Source organism: Ranitomeya variabilis, chromosome 4 (assembly GCF_051348905.1).
Source record: "Ranitomeya variabilis isolate aRanVar5 chromosome 4, aRanVar5.hap1, whole genome shotgun sequence".
Lineage (NCBI taxonomy): Eukaryota > Metazoa > Chordata > Amphibia > Anura > Dendrobatidae > Ranitomeya > Ranitomeya variabilis.
In genome coordinates, this window is record NC_135235.1 from 263,196,214 (window position 1) to 263,217,823 (window position 21,610).

The 21,610-nt window shown below is 44.1% G+C and overlaps 1 long non-coding RNA gene across 2 annotated transcripts in view; it reads right to left on the minus strand.

Moving 5' to 3' along the window:
• The window catches only part of LOC143764296 (uncharacterized), a 44,982-nt gene extending 24,248 nt beyond the window's left edge, over nt 1–20,734 (minus strand). For both annotated transcript variants that reach the window (XR_013213146.1, XR_013213147.1), the window contains exons 1-2: nt 20,538–20,734; nt 8,275–8,431 (exon numbers count right to left, since the gene is read on the minus strand). This is a non-coding gene — a long non-coding RNA (uncharacterized LOC143764296). The remainder of the gene's footprint in view (nt 1–8,274; nt 8,432–20,537) is intronic.
• Between the last annotated feature and the right edge of the window lie 876 nt (nt 20,735–21,610).

A 21,610-nucleotide genomic window follows, 5' to 3' on the forward strand; every position in this document is an offset into this window, starting at 1 on the left:
TGTATGCATGGCTCATATTCTCCCTCCTGTATGCTTGGCTCATATTCCCCCCTGTATGCATGGCTCATATTCCCCCCTGTATGCATGGCTCATATTCCCCCCCTGTATGCATGGCTCATATTCCCCCCCTGTATGCATGGCTCATATTCCCCCCTGTATGCATGGCTCATATCCCCCTCCTGTATGCATGGCTCATCTCTCAACCCCCCGCCCAAAGACCCCCCACCCCCCCGCTCCCGCTCCCATCTTGCATGGCGCCTCTTACTGTCCTTCTTCATCCTCCCCACCCCCTTTCTTTCCCACACTGCGTGGCCACACCGACATCCCTCTGGCTCTGTCCCGACTCCTGACGCAGCACCTTCTTCCTGCGTGAGCGGTCATGTGATACCGCTCATTAAGGTCATGAATATGCGCATATTCATGACCTTAATGAGCGGTACCATGTGACCGCTCACTCAGGACAAGCTGCAGACGCTGAGACCAGGCATCGCTGGAGCAGGGTGAGTATGACGTCTTCAAGGAGGGTGGGTGGGAGGCGGGTGGGCAGCCAGGGGGGCTGGGGGGTGGTTGGTCGGGAGGTGACCCTTGACTTAAATTAAAAAAAAACAACCTTGCTCAGGTGCCGCCCCCCGCATTGTCCCACCCTAGGCACGTGCCCTCAAGTGCCTAGTGGCAAATACGGCCCGGGTGTTTTGAAGAATTCCATTCAAAATTGTGTGCAAATGAGAAAATTGCTCTATGTAAAAGCTCATGTTAAAATCGCATTGCAATCGGATAGCAATTGCACTGCATTAGGATGTAAATCAGATGCTAGGTGTTAAAAATTGGATTGTACTCGCATGAAAAATGCATGACACTTACATTACACTCGTCAGACTTTGCAGGAACAAAATTGGCCCGATTTAAAAATAGCTAGCGTTACTTCAGCATTAGGGTATGCGCGTACCTTGAGTATTTGCTTGCATTAATTTCTATAAGGTTTCTGCATCTCTTGACAGCAAAAACACTGCGGCAAAAATGCACATTTTGACGCGGTTTTGCATGCATTTTTGCACAGCAATTAAGGTTTTTTAGCTAAATAAAGATATTTTTAAAAAAGTTTTGTGACGTAATTTCTTGGTTCAACACCTTACTTTTCATTCTGATGCAGTAGCATCAGGGTAATGGGATTAGGGTTTGGTGTCAGCAGCTGTCATTGACACCAAGCCCTAGGTTTAGTTATGAAAAGGGTGTCTGCCAGAGACCCGCATTACTAAACCAGTAAATAAATGCACAAATGCATACACACACACAAACAAACATTGTAACCGGCCTATGTAGGAGCATTAACAGAATTAAGCTACATAGCCTGTAACCAAAGAGCAATTGTATATTTTTACAAGAAAATTGTGAAAGAAATTGCATGTGCTCCCATGTAATTTTCATAACCAGCAGAAGGAAAGTTGATGGCTGAGGGCTGATGTTACTATTCTGGGAAGGAGCCAATAGCCATAAAGGTTCCCGGACTATTAATATCAGCTCAGCTGTTTGCTTAGCCTTTACTGGCTAGTTTACAGAGGGACCCCTAAAGAATTGACATAGGGTCAATAAAATATCCTAGCAAAGACTAGGCAGACAGCTGCATACTGATATTAATAGCCTAGGAAGAGGTAATGGATATTGGCCCCCTCCCATACTAAAAACATCAGCTCTCAGCTGCCCCAGAAAAGGTGCATTTATAAGATGCGCCAAATCTGGCTCTTAGCCTTGCTCCTTCCATTAGCCCTGTAGCGGTGGCAAGTGGGGTGGAGTAATGTCACCTTTGTATTGTCAGGTGAAATCCAGCCCACAGTTTAGTAATGGAGAGACGTCTATAAGGCGCCCCATTACCAACCCCATAGTGATATTATAAAAAAAACACACACACCCAGAATAAAGTCATCTAATTCAAATGACACCAACTCCTTTATTGAATGCAAATTAAGCCATACTCACTGAATGCCTAATCCACTGTAGTCAACGTCTCCTGTAACAAAAATAAAATAATAAACAGTATATTCCTCACCTGTCCACCAAGAAGATAATAATTAGTGATGAGCGAATATACTCTTTACTCGGCAAACCCCACATGTACTTATGTTGGCTAACAGATGTAAATCATTCAGTTGCGGCAATAAAAACTAAATCTTCGAGCACTAAAAAGTACTCGCAGGACACCCGAGCGTGCTAGAGAAATCTCGAGTAACGAGTATATTCGCTCATCACTTATAATAATCCATAAGGTCCCACGACGATCTTGATGACTTTGAGAGCAGTCACTCATGTGACAGCTCTCAAAGATAACCAGATATACACTGACACAGGAGGTAATCGCTCCTGCATTGAATAGCACTTAGCTGCGATGAGAAAACTCATCAGCTGATCATCTCCGGTGATCTCCCTTATGGCAGCTTAGCGCCATGCACTTTTGGGAGCGATGATGCTCCTGTCAGTGTATTGCCGGTGGCCAGTTAAACCAGTCACAATTCCTGATGTGACTGTTCTACACGTGAGATCGCCGTGGGACACTTGGGATTACGTGGACTACGGCGGACAGGTGAGTATATGGTGGTTTTTCATTTTTTTATAGGAGATATGGGCATCGGGATTGGGTGTTAAGGTGAGTATATGTTTTTTTATTTTACATTTATTATAGGCGACAAGGGCATCGGGAATTTGGTGTTATGTGTTTCTTATTTTTATTTGAATATATATTTAATTGACTTTTTTTAATTTTAAGCTTTTTACCACGGGCCACCGCTGCGGGTCACAGTATCTCAGCGATCTGACTGCGGTGACATTTTTCTTTTTTAATTTGAGCACAGGTGCGGGCTGATGAGATGCTACTTCTCCCATCAGTAGCTCCTACTTTAGGCTCCTACTCACTTGCGAGAAATACGTGCGAGTCTCACATGTTAAAACCAAGCTTTGACGCCGGCACTCCAGAGCAGAGCGTGCGGCTTCATAGCAATACATGGAACTGCATGCTCTGCTCTGGAATGCCGGCGCCACAGCTTGGTTTTAACATGCGAGACTCGCACGTATTTCTCGCAAGTGAAAAGGAGCCCTATCACTGTTATCTGTGACAGGAGTCGAAGCCTGATGGGAGTAGTCTCTCATCAACCTGCGCCTACTGATCTGCAGTAAGCTTTTTATCATGGGTCACTGCATCTCTCCGGGGTCACACCGACATCTGACAGCGTGACCCTGCATGGCTCTGATGGTGGTAACGATCTACCAGCGGTAATGTTACCACAGATCAGATCCACCATGCCGGTGTTTCCCAGGCTGTCACACAGCCTGGGAAACACTTGCGTTTGTGCTATGCATGCATTTGTTTCCGCCTCTCATTGACTCCACTGGCGTTCAGCTATAATTGATGAATATTCGGAGATTTAATTGACAAATATAGCAAATTTGGCAATCGTAATCTGAAACGAATATTGAAATATTCACTCATCTCTAATCAAGAATAAGGTTAGGGGGTCCCCACGTTGTTGTTTTTTTAATTACTGAAATAAATAATAAAAATAAAATCCCTTTTCGGGGGCGACCGTGTACTGCTAATGTTTTTTAAATTATTTATTTAAATAATTCAAAAATATGTCATGGGGTCCCCTCTATTCTTGATAACCAACCTCACTAATGCTGACAGCTGAGGGTTGCATCCCGCAGCTGTCAGTTTTGCCATGGTTGGTTATCAAAAATACAGGGGAACCCCACATCTTTTAAAAATATTTATTTATACACAGGCAGCGGCTGATGAATACTCCCATCAGCCGCTGCCTGCTCTCGCTGTTAACGGTTGGATACAACTCTCAACATTGTCCCCTGCTCGCGCTGATCACAGCACAAGCAGGAGAGAGTGATGTGAGGTGTCTTCAGAACTCAGCAACCGGGTAAAGAGCGAACAGTAACGCTAGTTCCCTGGTGCCAGTACGCCGTCATCCGTGTGTTATCAGTGTGCAGGACATTTTGTGGCCCGTGCTGCTACCATAGACACTGACGTCTGAAAGAGCCATTAAACTCTATAATTTACTGAGCTTTGGATGAATTTTGCCGATTGTTAGGAAAAATGATCAGGCTCCAAATATGAATACGAATGTGCAACCTTCCTGCCAAATTTGAGATTGGCGAACATTTTACAAGCAAGTTCACTTATCTCTAGTTAGCGCTGGATCACTGACTTCCAGTTGGGGAAAGTCTTCAATCCTACAAGACTATTATATTTTGAAACAGTGCTTGGATATAAATGTTTAATTCCCTTCAAATGCATAAAGCCGTAGGACCCGTTCTAGTAACTGAGGCCATATATAGTGTCTTATCATTCTCCGGTAAATGTATTATATGCTGGCAAAACTTTTTCTCTAAATAGAAAAGTGCAGAAAATAGTGTTTTTCTATACAAAGGGCCACTGCAATAAATCTTTTTTTTTACCTCTTTTGTCAATTACAATCAATTCATAATGTATGGTCAATCAGAGGAATATGTTGGATATATAAATCAGAGATGATCTTTATATACTCCCATTTTATAGCAATAACCCAACTGTGATGTGAACAGAGCTTTAGGGTATGTGCACACGTTGCAGATTCCATTGCGGATTTACTACGGATTTTGTGCAGTTTTGGTGCAGATTTCACCTGCGTTTTTACACCTGCGGATTACTATTATGGAATAGGTTTAAAACGCTGTGGAATCCGCACAAAGAATTGACATGCTGTGGAAAATAAACCACTGCATTTCTGCATGGAATTTTCTGCAGCATGTGCACAGCGGACTTGGTTTTCCATAGGTGATCATGCTACTGTACAACACATGAAAAACTGCTGCAGATCCGTGACGTATTCCGCGTTTCCTGGGCCCACGAAAATCTTGAGCCAGCCCTACCCCCCTACAACTTTAGCAAAATGACCCCCAGTTTTCAATGCCTAACTATTATTATAAAGTAAATTAAGATTGACAAGCTTCAGTAATAAGAATTGATGTTTTGGGCATTAAAATGGGCACTGTAGGTGTTTTCCTGTCCTCCACTCACTGCCGACTTTGATTCCCCATTGACTTGCATTGGGTTTCGTGTTTCAGTCGGCCCCCGACTTTTCGCAATAATCGGCCGATTTCACCCGACCCGACTTTTGACAAAGTCGGGTTTCGCGAAACCTGACTCGATCCGAAAAAAGGAAAAGTCGCTCAACTCTAGTGCTCGTCACTACTCTTTACTCGCTCAAGCATCAGTGTGCTCGGGATTCTCGTTACTCGGCGAGTATTTTTTTTATGCTAGAGCAGGAGCTCTAGTCCCAACCCTGCATGTTTGGCGCTTTTAAGACAGTCAATGAACATGTGGGGATTCCTGCCAGTCACAGTAATCTCATAGTCCATCTTGGTTGTGGCATTACTGTGATTAGCTGACCTGTGACCCATGCCCGGCACAGTGTACCCGACACAGGCAGCGTACGGAGAGGTGCTGATGAGAGAGGGACAGAGTTGTAGCAGAATATTAGTGGGGGATTCAGCCACATTTATATTGCTGTGAAGCACAAAAACAGTCCTTCTTAGGGCTAATTATAATAAATAGTAATACTGCTGTCAGCAGCACTTAGGGAGAGATTGTGCTGAAGGGATCACGTAGGACAGGATAGGGTGAATTGCACGTCCTTTATGTCCTTTATGCTGTAGCCTGCAACTCATACCAAAACCTCTCTTCAGGGCTAATAATATTTTTGCTCTTAATCCTGCAAATTGTTCTGAGCAGGGAAATATTACACACCATTTTTACTGTGGCCGTTGAGTGTCACAAGCATACAGCCAGACTTGGTTGGCTCCCAATAGCATTGCTATATTGATACTGTAGTCTCACACGTCCATCTCAAAATTTGCCTGGCATAATATGTTCTGCAGAACTGATAGCTACCCCTATATGGTCAATGCCAAGCAGTATTTTCTCACTTAGTGTTTGTGTAGTTATTGTTTTTTCAGTAACAGCCTTAACATCTGCTGAGGTTTCCCTTTACCCATTATGATTATGGTGCATCACCATGGTTGTAAACGTGGTTGCCTGGGCTGGGGGCTCATTCAGATGTGTTCTCCCTCCATCCTCACTCCCATGCTGAATCTCTATGTACATCTCTGTTCTACATTATTCTTTATTAACAGCTTTTGCTGTCATTTATAATCATAATAAATATGACTACATAGGTCCCAACCATCCTGGACTCAGCATTTCTGATTTGGCTGAGCTGTCAGGGGAGGTCAGGACTATGGTCCCAATCTTTCACTTACTGTATATACTTGAGTATAAGCCGAGTTTTTCATCACAATTTTTTGTTCCGAAAATGCCCCCCTTGGCTTATACTCGAGTGAGGGTCCCAGAAGATGGAGGGGGAGCGGTAGCGGCGGGTTTCAGAGGCAGAAGCCAACTGCTGCAGCTATAGCCTGTGCCCGCTGCTAAAGAGAAATTAATATTCACTGCTTTGGGCACACATGACCGCCCGGCCGCTGCAGGAAGTCGAGTAGCTGCGGCTGACACTGTGCACACTAATAAATAGCAATGAATGCTCACTGCCCTCCATGCACATAGTCCCGGCGTGGAGAGCAGTGAGTATTACAGCAGCTGTGCTCTGCTTGTAAGCAGGACATGACGTCCCTGCCATGTGCTGCTTACAGGCATAAATCAGCTACTTGCACTGAAACGAGACGCTGCGAGGTAGCGCATGGAAGGTAAATAGGACGATTTATTTTCTTTTATGTTTTTTAATGGGTGCCATGTATGGCAGGATAGGGATGAGGAGGCCATGCATACAAGGATAGGAATGAGGAGGCCATGCATACAAGGATAGGGAGGAGTAGCCATGCAGACCAGGATAGATCTTATATATTTTGACAGTTAGGCTGTATAAACCTGTAATACAAATGCTGCGATTTTCACTGCTACGTTTTATGCAGAAAATCTGCTGCATGTAAACTTTCCAAGCAAAGTGGATGTGATTTCATGAAAGCTCAATCCACTGAAAATAAAAAAAACTCTGAATTTTGCTGTTTTCGAGTTTATCTCTACAGTAGAGATGAGCGGGCCTGTGGATGTCAGGGTTCAGCTGTTTCTGGTGGACTCAAACTTGACCTAAACGTGACCCCAGACCCTATATAATTCTATGGGGACCAGAACTTCAGGGCTGTAAAATGGTCAATGTAAGAGCTAAGGGTCTGCAAAAGGAAGCAAAATGAAGGTAAGATCCCCTGCAAACAAATGTGGATAGGAAAATGACTTAAAATAATGTGTAATAAAAAAAATAAAAATAATAATCTTGAACCAGGAGGTAGAGGTCCAAGTGGAGGAGTGGGGCAGTGCATGGCATGTGAATTTTACTGTACTTGTTAATAAATAAATTTAAAAAAGTTTGGTCCCCCCATTTTTAATCACAAGCCAAGGGAAAACAGACAGCTGTGAGATGGTAATATCCATGACCCTTCCTAGGCTATTAATCTAAGTCCACAACCGCCGGCTTTGTCTTTGCTGGTTATTAAAAATAGGGAGGACCGTAAAAAATTATGTGGGATCCACTCTTTTTTAATAACCAGCTAAGTTAAAGCAGACAGCTGCATGTTGATATTAATAGTCTGGGAAGAGCCATGGATATTGGCCCCTTCCCAGCCTAAAAATTTTTACCCCAGCCACTCCAGAAATGGCACATCCATTAGATGCACTAATTCTGGCACTCAGCCTCTGTTCTTCCCAGCGCTGCAGTCTTTCAACAAGCTTTATTCAACTTCTGGACTTGAACAGGAAACTGGACATACAATAAGTAGTCCGTGTTCGGGATCTGGTACCGGACACTAGAAGTCCGGTACCGGACACTAGAAGTCTGGTATGAAACCAGAACTTTCCAGTACGAGTTCACGCATACCTACTGTATAGGATTTTATGGGAAGCTGGAAAAAACATAAATTTTTTTAAGCATAAAATAAAAGCTTTTCTCTACAATAAAATACATTAAAATTCTGTTTCAAATCTGCACCAAAAATGCATCAAATAAAGGGGAAAAGCATAACAAATGCAGAATAATGCAATAAATGGAGATTGTTATTGCTTAGTTTGGTGTGGATACCTTCAGAATACATATAGATAATCTGCAGAAAAAAATGCAGCATTTACACTATGTGTGAACACTGCCTCACAGACGGGTTTGGTAAAATGGCACTTGAAAAAAAAAAATACAGCTAATCTAGCCTAAAAGCAAGACATCATATAGTGAAGCTTACGTAAAAATGGTATGGCTGCTGCAACTATGAATGAATTAACAAAAAATTGATCTATAGTTCCCAACTGTTCCAGATGCAGCGGAACAATCCCAGATTTAGGTCTTCATCCTGCTGTCCCTGGTGGTCTGCTGAACCATGCCCCATCTGATGTCTCATCCTGTCAGGGTAGAAAGAAATGGTAAATGAGTGAGCCTAGGGATGCGGTTAGGGGTGCACTAAAAATTTACCAGGGCATGCATATTTTCTCAATATTTCTCTTCTTTGAAAGTTGGGAGGTATAATGCTGGCGCGCTTCTTTAAGCATTACTCTGTGCTCTTATCTGAAAAAAACTGTTGAAATTGAAATGTATAGATTTTACAAACAGATTTTACGTTTTGCAATGTGCGGCAAATTGGTATCAAAATCCACATTACACTGTGTGCAGAAATATTAGGCAAGTTGTATTTTGATCACTTGATACTTTTTATACATGTTGTCCTACTCCAAGCTGTTCGGGCTTGAGAGCCAACTAAATCAGATGATGTGCATCTCTGTAATGAAGAGGTGTGTTGTCTAATGACATCAAAACCCTATATAAGGTGTGCTTAATTATTAGGCAACTTCCTTTCCTTTGGCAAAATGGGTCAGAAGAGAGATTTGACAGGTTCTGGAAAGTCCCAAATTGTGAGAGGTCTTGCAGAGGGATGCAGCAGTCTTGAAATTGCCAAACTTTTGAAGCGTGATCACTGAACAATCAAGCGTTTCATGGCCAATAGCCAACAGGGTCGCAAGAAGCGTGTTGGGCAAAAAAGGCGCAAAATAACTGCCCATGAATTGAGGAAATTCAAGCGTGAAGCTGCCAAGATGCCACTTCCCACCAGTTTTGCCATATTTCAGAGCTGCAACGTTACTAGAGTAACAAAAAGCTCAAGGTGTGCGATACTCAGGGACATGGCCAAGGTAAGGAAGGCTGAAAATCTACCACCTTTGAACAAGAAACATAAGATAAAACGTCAAGACTGGGCCAAGAAATATCTTAAAACTGACTTTTCAAAGGTTTAATGGACTGATGAAATGAGAGTGACTCTTGATGGGCCAGAGGCTGGATCATTAAAGGGCAGAGAGCTCCACTCCGACTCAGACGCCAGCAAGGTGGAGGTGGGGTACTGGTATGGGCTGGTATCATCAAAGATGAACTTGTGGGACCTTTTCAGGTTGAGGATGGAGTGAAGCTCAACTCCCAGACCTACTGCCAGTTTCTGGAAGACAACTTCTTCAAGCAGTGGTACAGGAAGAAGTTGGTATTGTTGAAGAAAAGTACTCCAGTCAAAAATAAATTAGTACGGGGAAACCAAATTACTAATCATGTATAATTGCCCCAACTAAAAACAACCTTTATTATTAAAACCAAGGCAAACTCAAAGTGAAAAAGACACAAAAAAGTGTTCAAAAAGCACAAATACCCACACCCTAATGGGGAGCACTAGATTCCCTAGCCAGGATACCTATACTGAACCCTTCCTGGCTGCGGAGGTTGACGCCCTAGGGGGGAAACGTTGTGGCGCCCCCGCTCCACGGCGGCTGACCCTGCACGCCCTGATATGTCCTGCAGCCACTAGTGAGAACCCCTACCCACAGGCTAAAGGATCCTCTGACACTATACAAAGAAAATACCTATGCTAGGGAAAAACCTAGGTCCCCAGTGAGTTAAAAGCAATGTATGAACACATGGCGAATAGTGAGAGATATGATACCGCTCTATTAATGAGCAAAATCTGTTCCAGCCAAAATGGTTTCTAAAAAACCATTGCTGAGAATTCCACCTTGTAGGCCAATACGATAGTCAGACCACCTACGCCCTCACAGACATTGGGAACATTGACTTCTGCTAAATGATTCAATAATATACATTCCCTGCAGGTGGAACCGACTGATATAACTGATATCAAAAAGTGCCCAACATGGAAAGATAATATCAAGTGGAATATGTATAAGACCAGACACTCATCTCTAGTGGTCTTCACGGTAATTCATCAGCCGCCATAACTTCTTAACGCCTCAACGCGTTTCGCCTACTTAGGCTCCTCAGGAGGCCTGATACTCCGATGATATGTGTCATATCAATGATGCATAGCTATCATAGCTATGCATCATTGATATGACACATATCATCGGAGTATCAGGCCTCCTGAGGAGCCTAAGTAGGCGAAACGCGTTGAGGCGTTAAGAAGTTATGGCGGCTGATGAATTACCGTGAAGACCACTAGAGATGAGTGTCTGGTCTTATACATATTCCACTTGATATTATCTTTCCATGTTGGGCACTTTTTGATATCAGTTATATCAGTCGGTTCCACCTGCAGGGAATGTATATTATTGAATCATTTAGCAGAAGTCAATGTTCCCAATGTCTGTGAGGGCGTAGGTGGTCTGACTATCGTGTTGGCCTACAAGGTGGAATTCTCAGCAATGGTTTTTTAGAAACCATTTTGGCTGGAACAGATTTTGCTCATTAATAGAGCGGTATCATATCTCTCACTATTCGCCATGTGTTCATACATTGCTTTTAACTCACTGGGGACCTAGGTTTTTCCCTAGCATAGGTATTTTCTTTGTATAGTGTCAGAGGATCCTTTAGCCTGTGGGTAGGGGTTCTCACTAGTGGCTGCAGGACATATCAGGGCGTGCAGGGTCAGCCGCCATGGAGCGGGGGCGCCACAATGTTTCCCCCCTAGGGCGTCAACCTCCGCAGCCAGGAAGGGTTCAGTATAGGTATCCTGGCTAGGGCATCTAGTGCTCCCCATTAGGGTGTGGGTATTTGTGTTTTTTGAACACTTTTTTGTGTCTTTTTCACTTTGAGTTTGCCTTGGTTTTAATAATAAAGGTTGTTTTTAGTTGGGGCAATTATACATGATTAGTATTGTTGAAGAAAAACATGATTTTCATGCAGGACAATGCTCCATCACATGCCTCCAACTACTCCACAGCGTGGCTGGCCAGTAAAGGTCTCAAAGAAGAAAAAATAATGACATGGCCCCTGTTGTGAATTCCGTTCTTGGGCTCCATCCTGTGGTTGCGAATGGTATTTTTGGGAGTTCTGCTCTTGGGCTCCCTCTGGTGGTTTCAAGTGGAACTTAGCAGCTGCGTTCACTAATCAGTTTCCTGGCCTTGTTATTTAACTGGGCTCTTGGCTTTAGTGGATGCCAGCTGTCAATGTATTTCCTGTGGATTCAGTCCTTTCCTGGAAGTTCTCTGTTGGCCAGTCCATTTTCAGCTTAAGATAAGGCTGTGCAGAGGCGTCTAGGCAGAGTTAGGTACGCTCCACGGCTATTTCTAGTGTTGGTGTTAGGAGTAGGGATTGCGGTCAGTAAAGTTACCACCTCCTCAGAGCTAGTCCTATTTTTGTTTTACCCACCAGGTCATTTCAGTGCTGCTCCGTAGTGAGTCCATGATTGGTTTTGCCCACCAGGTCATCTCAGTACCGCTCCGTACCCACCAGGTCATAACAGTACAGCTGGCGCACAATGTGTTAAATGCATCTCAAAAGAGGGAAGAGAAAGTTCTGAGTCATTTTTTTTTTGTGTTGCTTGTTTTTTCCTTTTTTTTTCCCCTTGATTTTTGGATGGTGCAGGAGCTTGGTGCTGATATGGAGGTTCAGGGTCTGTCTGCGCACGTTGATCATCTCGCTGCAAGGGTACAGAGTATCCAAGACTATGTTGTTCAAACTCCTGTTTCTGAGCCTAGAATTCCTATTCCTGATGTGTTTTCTGGGGATAGATCTAGGTTTTTGAATTTTAAAAATAATTGCAGATTATTTTTTGCTCTGAGACCCCGTTCCTCTGGTGACCCCATTCAGCAGGTGAAGATTGTTATTTCTCTGTTGCGTGGCGACCCGCAGGACTGGGCATTCTCCCTTGAGCCAGGGAATCCTGCATTGCTCAATATAGATTCGTTTTTTCAAGCACTTAGACTGCTTTATGACGAACCCAATTCTGTGGATCAGGCAGAAAAATTTTTGCTGGCTCTGTGTCAGGGTCAGGAAGCAGTAGAGATACAGTGGGGCAAAAAAGTATTTAGTCAGTCAGCAATAGTGCAAGTTCCACCACTTAAAAAGATGAGAGGCGTCTGTAATTTACATCATAGGTAGACCTCAACTATGGGAGACGAAATGAGAAAAAAAAATCCAGAAAATCACATTGTCTGTTTTTTTATCATTTTATTTGCATTTTATGGTGGAAAATAAGTATTTAGTCAGAAACAAAATTTCATCTCAATACTTTGTAATCTATCCTTTGTTGGCAATGACAGAGGTCAAACGTTTTCTGTAAGTCTTCACAAGGTTGCCACACACTGTTGTTGGTATGTTGGCCCATTCCTCCATTCAGATCTCCTCTAGAGCAGTGATGTTTTTGGCTTTTCGCTTGGCAACACGGACTTTCAACTCCCTCCAAAGGTTTTCTATAGGGTTGAGATCTGGAGACTGGCTAGGCCACTCCAGGACCTTGAAATGCTTCTTACGAAGCCACTTCTTCGTTGCCCTGGCGGTGTGCTTTGGATCATTGTCATGTTGAAAGACCCAGCCATGTTTCATCTTCAATGCCCTTGCTGATGGAAGGAGGTTTGCACTCAAAATCTCACGATACATGGCCCCATTCATTCTTTCATGTACCTGGATCAGTCGTCCTGGCCCCTTTGCAGAGAAACAGCCCCAAAACATGATGTTTCCACCACCATGCTTTACAGTAGGTATGGTGTTTGATGGATGCAACTCAGTATTCTTTTTCCTCCAAACACGACAAGTTGTGTTTCTACCAAACAGTTCCAGTTTGGTTCCATCAGACCATAGGACATTCTCCCAAAACTCCTCTGGATCATCCAAATGCTCTCTAGCAAACTTCAGACGGGCCTGGACATGTACTGGCTTAAGCAGTGGGACACGTCTGGCACTGCAGGATCTGAGTCCATGGTGGCGTAGTGTGTTACTTATGGTAGGCCTTGTTACATTGGTCCCAGCTCTCTGCAGTTCATTCACTAGGTCCCCCCGCGTGGTTCTGGGATTTTTGCTCACCGTTCTTGTGATCATTCTGACCCCACGGGGTGGGATTTTGCGTGGAGCCCCAGATCGAGGGAGATTATCAGTGGTCTTGTATGTCTTCCATTTTCTAATTATTGCTCCCACTGTTGATTTCTTCACTCCAAGCTGGTTGGCTATTGCAGATTCAGTCTTCCCAGCCTGGTGCAGGGCTACAATTTTGTTTCTGGTGTCCTTTGACAGCTCTTTGGTCTTCACCATAGTGGAGTTTGGAGTCAGACTGTTTGAGGGTGTGCACAGGTGTCTTTTTATACTGATAACAGGTGCCATTACTACAGGTAATGAGTGGAGGAAAGAGGAGACTCTTAAAGAAGAAGTTACAGGTCTGTGAGAGACAGAAATCTTGATTGTTTGTTTCTGACCAAATACTTATTTTCCAGCATAAAATGCAAATAAAATGATAAAAAAACAGACAATGTGATTTTCTGGATTTTTTTTTCTCAGTTTGTCTCCCATAGTTGAGGTCTACCTATCATGTAAATTACAGACGCCTCTCATCTTTTTAAGTGGTGGAACTTGCACTATTGCTGACTGACTAAATACTTTTTTGCCCCACTGTATATTGTCAGAAATTTAGAAAGTGGTCTGTGCTTACAAAATGGAATGAGGATGCCCTGGCGGCTATTTTCAGAAAGGGTCTTTCTGAAGCTCTTAAAGATGTTATGGTGGGGTTTCCTACGCCTGCTGGTTTGAACGAATCAATGTCTCTGGTAGTGTTGAGCATTCCGATACCGCAAGTATCGGGTATCGGCCGATATTTGCTGTATCGGAACTCCGATACCGAGATCCGATACTTTTGTGGTATCGGGTATCGGTATCGAAACAACATTAATGTGTAAAATACAACATTAATGTGTAAAATAAAGAATTAAAATAAAAAATTTTGCTATACTCACCTCTCCGACGCAGCCTGGACCTCACCGAGGGAACCGGCAGCGTTCTTTGCTTAAAATGCGCGCTTTTCCTTCCTTCCGTGACGTCACGGCTTCTGATTGGTCGCGTGCCGCCCATGTGGCCGCGACGCGACCAATCACAGCAAGCCGTGACGTAATTTTCAGGTCCTTCTAGGCATTCAGTATTTTAAAATTACGTTCCGGCTTTGTGATTGGTCGCGTCGCGGTCACATGGGCGACGCGACCAATCACAAGCCGTGACGTCACGGGAGGCAGGAAACGCGCGCATTTTTAAAATTACGTCGCGGCTTGTGATTGGTTGCGTGCCGCCCATGTGACCGCGACGCAACCAATCACAGCAAGCCGTGACGTAATTTCAGGTCCTGAATGCAGAAATAGGCATCAGGACCTGAAATTACGTCACGGCTTGCTGTGATTGGTCGCTTCGCGGTCACATGGGCGGCACGCAACCAATCACAAGCCGTGACGTAATTTTAAAAATGCGCGCATCTCCTGCCTCCCGTGACGTCACGGCTTGTGATTGGTCGCGTCGCCCATGTGACCGCGACGCGACCAATCACAAAGCCGGAACGTAATTTTAAAATACTGAATGCCTAGAAGGACCTGAAAATTACGTCACGGCTTGCTGTGATTGGTCGCGTCGCGGCCACATGGGCGGCACGCGACCAATCAGAAGCCGTGACGTCACGGAAGGAAGGAAAAGTGCGCATTTTAAGCAAAGAACGCTGCCGGTTCCCTCGGTGAGGTCCAGGCTGCGTCGGAGAGGTGAGTATAGCAATATTTTCTATTTTAATTCTTTATTTTACACATTAATATGGTTCCCAGGGCCTGAAGGAGAGTTTCCTCTCCTTCAGACCCTGGGAACCATCAGGAATACCGTCCGATACTTGAGTCCCATTGACTTGTATTGGTATCGGGTATCGGTATCGGATTAGATCCGATACTTTGCCGGTATCGGCCGATACTTTCCGATACCGATACTTTCGAGTATCGGACGGTATCGCTCAACACTAGTCTCTGGCCATTCAGATTGATCGGCGCTTACGTGAACGTAAGGAGGTGCACCATATGGCGGTGTTCTCTGGGCAGAGTTCTGAGCCTATGCAATGCGATAGAGTTTTGACGAGAGCAGAACGGCAGGAGTTCAGACGTCAGAATGGGCTGTGTTTTTACTGTGGTGATGCTACTCATGCTATCTCTGACTGCCCGAAGCGAACTAAGAGGGTTGCTAGGTCGGTTACCATCAGTACTTTACAGCCTAAATTTCTCTTGTCTGTTACCCTGATTTGCTCATTGTCGTCCTTTTCTGTAATGGCATTTGTGGATTCTGGTGCTGCCCTGAACTTAATGGACCTGGAATTTGCCAAGCACTGTGGTTTTTCCTTGGAGCCGTTGCAGAGTCCTATTCCCTTGAGGGGGATTGATGCTACGCCATTGGCCAAGAATAAACCTCAGTACTGGACACAGTTAGCCATGAACATGGCTCCAGCACATCAGGAAAATATTCGCTTTTTGGTGTTGCATAATTTGCATGATGTGGTTGTGCTGGGGTTTCTATGGTTACAGGTACATAATCCAGTGCTGGATTGGAAATCCATGTCCGTGACTAGTTGGGGTTGTCAGGGGATACATAGTGACATTCCTCTGATGTCAATTTCCTCGTCCCCTTCTTCTGAGGTTCCTGAGTTTTTGTCAGATTTCCAGGATATATTTGAGGAGCCTAAATCCAGTCCTCTGCCTCCTCATAGGGACTGTGATTGCGCTATTAATTTGATTCCTGGCTGTAAGTTCCCTAAGGGTCGACTTTTCAATCTGTCTGTGCCAGAGCATACCGCTATGCGGACTTATGTAAAAGAGTCCTTGAGAAGGGGCATATTCGCCCGTCTTCGTCACCGTTGGGAGCGGGGTTCTTTTTTGTTGCCAAAAAGGATGGTTCCTTGAGGCCCTGTATAGATTATCGCCTTCTCAATAAGATCACGGTCAAATTCCAGTACCCTTTGCCTTTGCTTTCTGATTTGTTTGCTCTGATCAAAGGGGCTAGCTGGTTTACCAAGATTGACCTTTGAGGGGCGTATAATCTGGTTCGCATCAAACAGGGTGATGAATGGAAAACAGCATTTAATACGCCCGAAGGCCATTTTGAATATCTTGTGATGCCTTTCGGGCTCTCTAATGCTCCATCTGTGTTTCAGTCCTTTATGCATGATATTTTCCGGGAGTATTTGGATAAATTTATGATTGTATATTTGGATGATATTTTGGTTTTTTCTGATGATTGGGAGACTCATGTGAAGCAGGTCAGGATGGTATTTCAGATTCTTCATGCTAATACACTGTTTGGGAAGGGGTCTAAGTGCCTTTTTGGAGTTCAGAAGGTTTCTTTTCTGGGGTTCATTTTTTCTCCCTCGGCTATTGAAATGGACCCTGTTAAGGTCCAGGCTATTTATGATTGGACTCAGCCCACATCTGTGAAGAGCCTTCAGAAATTTTTGGGCTTTGCTAATTTTTATCGCCGCTTCATTGCTAATTTTTCTACTGTGGTTAAACCTCTGACCGATTTGACCAAGAAAGGTGCAGATGTGGTGAATTGGTCCTCTGCGGCTGTGGAGGCCTTTCAGGAGCTTAAGCGTCATTTTACTTCTGCCCCTGTGTTGCGTCAGCCAGATGTTTCTCTCCCTTTTCAGGTTGAGGTTGACGCTTCTGAGATTGGGGCAGGAGCTGTTCTGTCTCAGAGAAGCTCTGATGGCTCTGTGTTGAAGCCGTGTGCTTTCTTCTCCAGAAAGTTTTCGCCTGCTGAGCGTAATTATGATGTCGGCAATCGGGAGTTGTTGGCTATGAAGTGGGCGTTTGAGGAGTGGCGACATTGGCTTGAGGGAGCCAAGCATCGTGTTGTGGTCTTGACCGACCATAAGAATCTGATTTACCTTGAGTCGGCCAAGCACTTGAATCCTAGACAGGCTCGGTGGTCTTTGTTTTTCTCCCGTTTTGATTTTGTGGTCTCGTATCTTCCGGGATCTAAGAATGTGAAAGCTGATGCCTTGTCTAGGAGTTTTTTGCCTGATTCTCCTGGAGTCCGTGAGCCGGCTGGTATTCTCAAAGAGGGGGTGATTCTTTCTGCTATCTCCCCTGATTTGCGGCGGGTGCTTCAGGAGTTTCAGGCTGATAGACCCGACCGCTGTCCTGTGGGGAAATTGTTTGTTCCAGATAGATGGACTAATAAGGTGATTTCTGAGATCCATTGTTCGGTGTTGGCTGGTCATCCTGGGATCTTTGGAACCAGAGATTTGGTTGCCAGGTCCTTTTGGTGGCCTTCTTTGTCACGGGATGTGCGTTCCTTCGTGCAGTCCTGTGGAATTTGTGCTCGGGCTAAGCCCTGCTGTTTTCGTGCTAGTGGGTTGCTTTTGCCCTTGCCTATCCCTGAGAGGCCCTGGATGCATATTTCCATGGATTTTATTTCCGATCTTCCTGTGTCTCAGAAGATGTCTGTCATCTGGGTGGTTTGTGACCGGTTTTCTAAAATGGTCCATTTGGTACCTTTGCCTAAGTTGCCTTCCTCCTCTGATTTTGTTCCTTTGTTTTTCCAGCATGTGGTTCGTTTCCATGGTATTCCGGAGAATATTGTGTCTGACAGAGGTACCCAGTTTGTTTCTAGGTTTTGGCGGTCCTTTTGTGGTAGAATGGGCATTAATTTGTCTTTTTCTTCGGCATTTCACCCTCAGACAAATGGACAGACGGAGCGAACCAATCAGACCTTGGAAACCTACTTGAGATGCTTTGTGTCTGCTGATCAGGATGATTGGGTGACCTTCTTGCCGTTGGCCGAGTTTGCCCTTAATAATCGGGCTAGTTCGGCTACTTTGGTTTCGCCTTTTTTTTGCAATTTCGGTTTTCATCCTCGTTTTTCTTCAGGGCAGGTTGAGTCTTCGGACTGTCCTGGGGTGGATTCTGTGGTGGACAGGTTGCAGCGGATTTGGACTCATGTGGTGGACAATTTAACATTGTCTCAGGAAAAGGCTCAACGTTTTGCTAACCGCCGTCGGTGCGTTGGTCCCCGGCTTCGGGTTGGGGATTTGGTCTGGTTGTCTTCTCGTCATGTTCCTATGAAGGTCTCTTCCCCTAAGTTCAAACCTCGTTTTATTGGTCCTTATAGGATTTCGGAAATTATCAATCCGGTGTCTTTTCGTTTGGCCCTTCCAGCTTCATTTTCCATTCATAATGTGTTCCATAGATCTTTGTTGCGGAGACATGTGGTGCCCATGGTTCCCTCCGTTGACCCTCCTGCTCCGGTGTTGGTTGAGGGAGAGCTGGAATATGTGGTGGAGAAGATTTTGGATTCTCGTCTTTCAAGGCGGAAACTTCAGTATTTGGTCAAGTGGAAGGGTTATGGCCAGGAGGATAACTCTTGGGTTTTTGCCTCCAATGTCCATGCTGCCAATTTGGTACATGCTTTTCATTTGGCTCATCCCAATCGGCCTGGGGGCTCTGGTGAGGGTTCGGTGACCCCTCCTCAAGGGGGGGGGGTACTGTTGTGAATTCCGTTCTTGGGCTCCATCCTGTGGTTGCGAATGGTATTTTTGGGAGTTCTGCTCTTGGGCTCCCTCTGGTGGTTTCAAGTGGAACTTAGCAGCTGCGTTCACTAATCGGTTTCCTGGCCTTGTTATTTAACTGGGCTCTTGGCTTTAGTGGATGCCAGCTGTCAATGTATTTCCTGTGGATTCAGTCCTTTCCTGGAAGTTCTCTGTTGGCCAGTCCATTTTCAGCTTAAGATAAGTCTGCTACTTTTTTGGGTGTTTCCCTGCTTATGACCTTCTGTTCAGTTCAATTTATGTCTCTTTTGTCCAGCTTGTCATTATGAAATATTCCGGCTAGTTGGAAGCTCTGGGGTCGCAGATTTGCCCCTCTCCACACCTTGAGTCGGTGTGGTGGTTATTTTTGTAAACTCTGCGTGGACTTTTTGTTTTTATACTGACCGCACAGCAACCTATCCTATCTCTGTCTATTTAGATAGCACTGGCCTCCTTTGCTAAAAAATCTAGTTTCATTTCTGAGTTTGTCATTTCCCTCTCCACTCACCGTCAATATTTGTGGGGGGCTATCTTCCTTTGGGGGTTTCTCTGAGGCGAGATAGCTTTCCGTTTCCATCTTTAGGGGTAGCTAGTTCTTAGGCTGTGCAGAGGCGTCTAGGCAGAGTTAGGTACGCTCCACGGCTATTTCTAGTGTTGGTGTTAGGAGTAGGGATTGCGGTCAGTAAAGTTACCACCTCCTCAAAGCTAGTCCTATTTTTGTTTTACCCACCAGGTCATTTCAGTGCTGCTCCGTAGTGAGTCCATGATTGGTTTTGCCCACCAGGTCATCTCAGTACCGCTCCGTACCCACCAGGTCATAACAGGCCCCCTTGTCCACCTGATCTGAACCCCTTCGAGAACCTGTGGTCCCTCATAAAATGTGAGATCTACAGGGAAGGAAAACAGTACACCTCTAGGAAGTGTCTGGGAGGCTGTGGTGGCTGCTGCACGCAATGTTGATCGTAAACAGATCAAGCAACTGACCGAATCTATGGATGGAAGGCTGCTGAGTGTCATCATAAAGAAAGGTGGCTATATTGGTCACTAATTTTGGGGGGTTTTGTTTTTGCATGTCAGAAATTTTTATTTCTAAATTTTGTGCAGTTATATTGGTTTACCTGGTGAAAATAAACAAGTGAGATGGGAATATATTTGGTTTTTATTAAGTTGCCTAATAATTCTGCACAGTAATAGTTACCTGCACAAACAGATCTTCTCCTAAGATAGCCAAATCTAAAAAACCCCACTCCAACTTCCAAAAATATTAAGCTTTGATATTTATCTTTTGGGTTGATTGAGAACATAGTTGTTGATCAATAATAAAAATAATCCTCTAAAATACAACTTGCCTAATAATTCTGCACACAGTGTAAATGTGGATTTCTAATGGATCTGTAGTAAAATCTGCATTTGAAAATTTGTAAATGTGAACATATCCTTACAGCAGATTTAAAAGCAATTGTATTAACAGCTGAACTGTTAGTTTAACTTGCCATCATTTTCCAGAGTTCTGAAAATTACAGACAGGAAACAGGTACACTGCTAACCCCAATATTATTCATCATGTATAATAAACATCCGCTTGCTCTACTTCCCTGGATTGATATGAATCAGGGTTTTTAACTCTCCTGATCTCCCAAACCACTAAAAATTAAATTTGCCTAATTTGCATTTAGGTAAAACCATCTAAACAGAACACTTAGGATACATACCCTCTGTAAAAGTTTTAATAAGGTTTTCTATGGGAAATATCAAGGAATCCTCTTCAGAGACCATACCAGGGTTTTCTGAGAAATAATCCTTCAAATGTTGTCTGGAATCAAAGTCATCTTCATGGTAGCGCTTATAGATGCTGGAATCCATTGTCCATTCTTGTATCACAGAGAGGGTGATTTCTTCTACAACTTTGTTCAAGGTATTTATATCATCACCAGGAATCAATTTATAAAGCGTGTTAAGTAAGGATTACATTTGCTTATCATATCACGAGTCCTTCTCTTCATTTATAGCCATATAAGCCTATATTTACCTATATTTACATATAACAAAAGTATAAAATATAACAAAAGTAAGAAACCTATTAAGGACCAGACTTTCAAGAGTGCAGAAAATGTTTGAGTTTACTTTTCATCATTGAAAAACTAATATTATTTGGTCAATGATTGCATATTCCCTGTGGCAAAGCATGTTGTGGTTCATGGTGGTGGTGAGTCTACTGTCCAACTACTACAGTGACTCCTTAGGCCGGCGTCACACTGGCGAGTTTTACGGATGTATGAGCGCAGAAAATACATCCGTAAAATACGCATAACACACGGCACAATGATTCCCTATGTCCCAGCTCCTATCAGCCGTATTTTACTGATCCGTATTATACGGTCCTCTACGGCCGTACAAAATCGCAGCATGCTGCGTTTGTCAGTGTATTGCGCAAATAAATTGCCAATGAAAATCTATGGTGGCGAGAAAAATACGGGTTCCACACGGACCAGCAGTGTGACTTGCGAGAAATACGCAGCGGTGTTATTGAAAAGCCGGTAATTCAATTGCCGGCTTTTCATTTCTCCTGCCTAAACCCGACATGATATGAGACATGATTTACATACAGTAAACCATCTCATATCCCCATTTTTTTTGCATATTCCACACTACTAATGTTAGTAGTGTGTATGTGCAAAATTTGTGCGCTGTAGCTGCTGAAATAAAGGGTTAAATCACGGAAAAAATTGGCGTGGGCTCCCACGCAATTTTCTCCGCCAGAGTGGTAAAGCCAGTGACTGAGGGC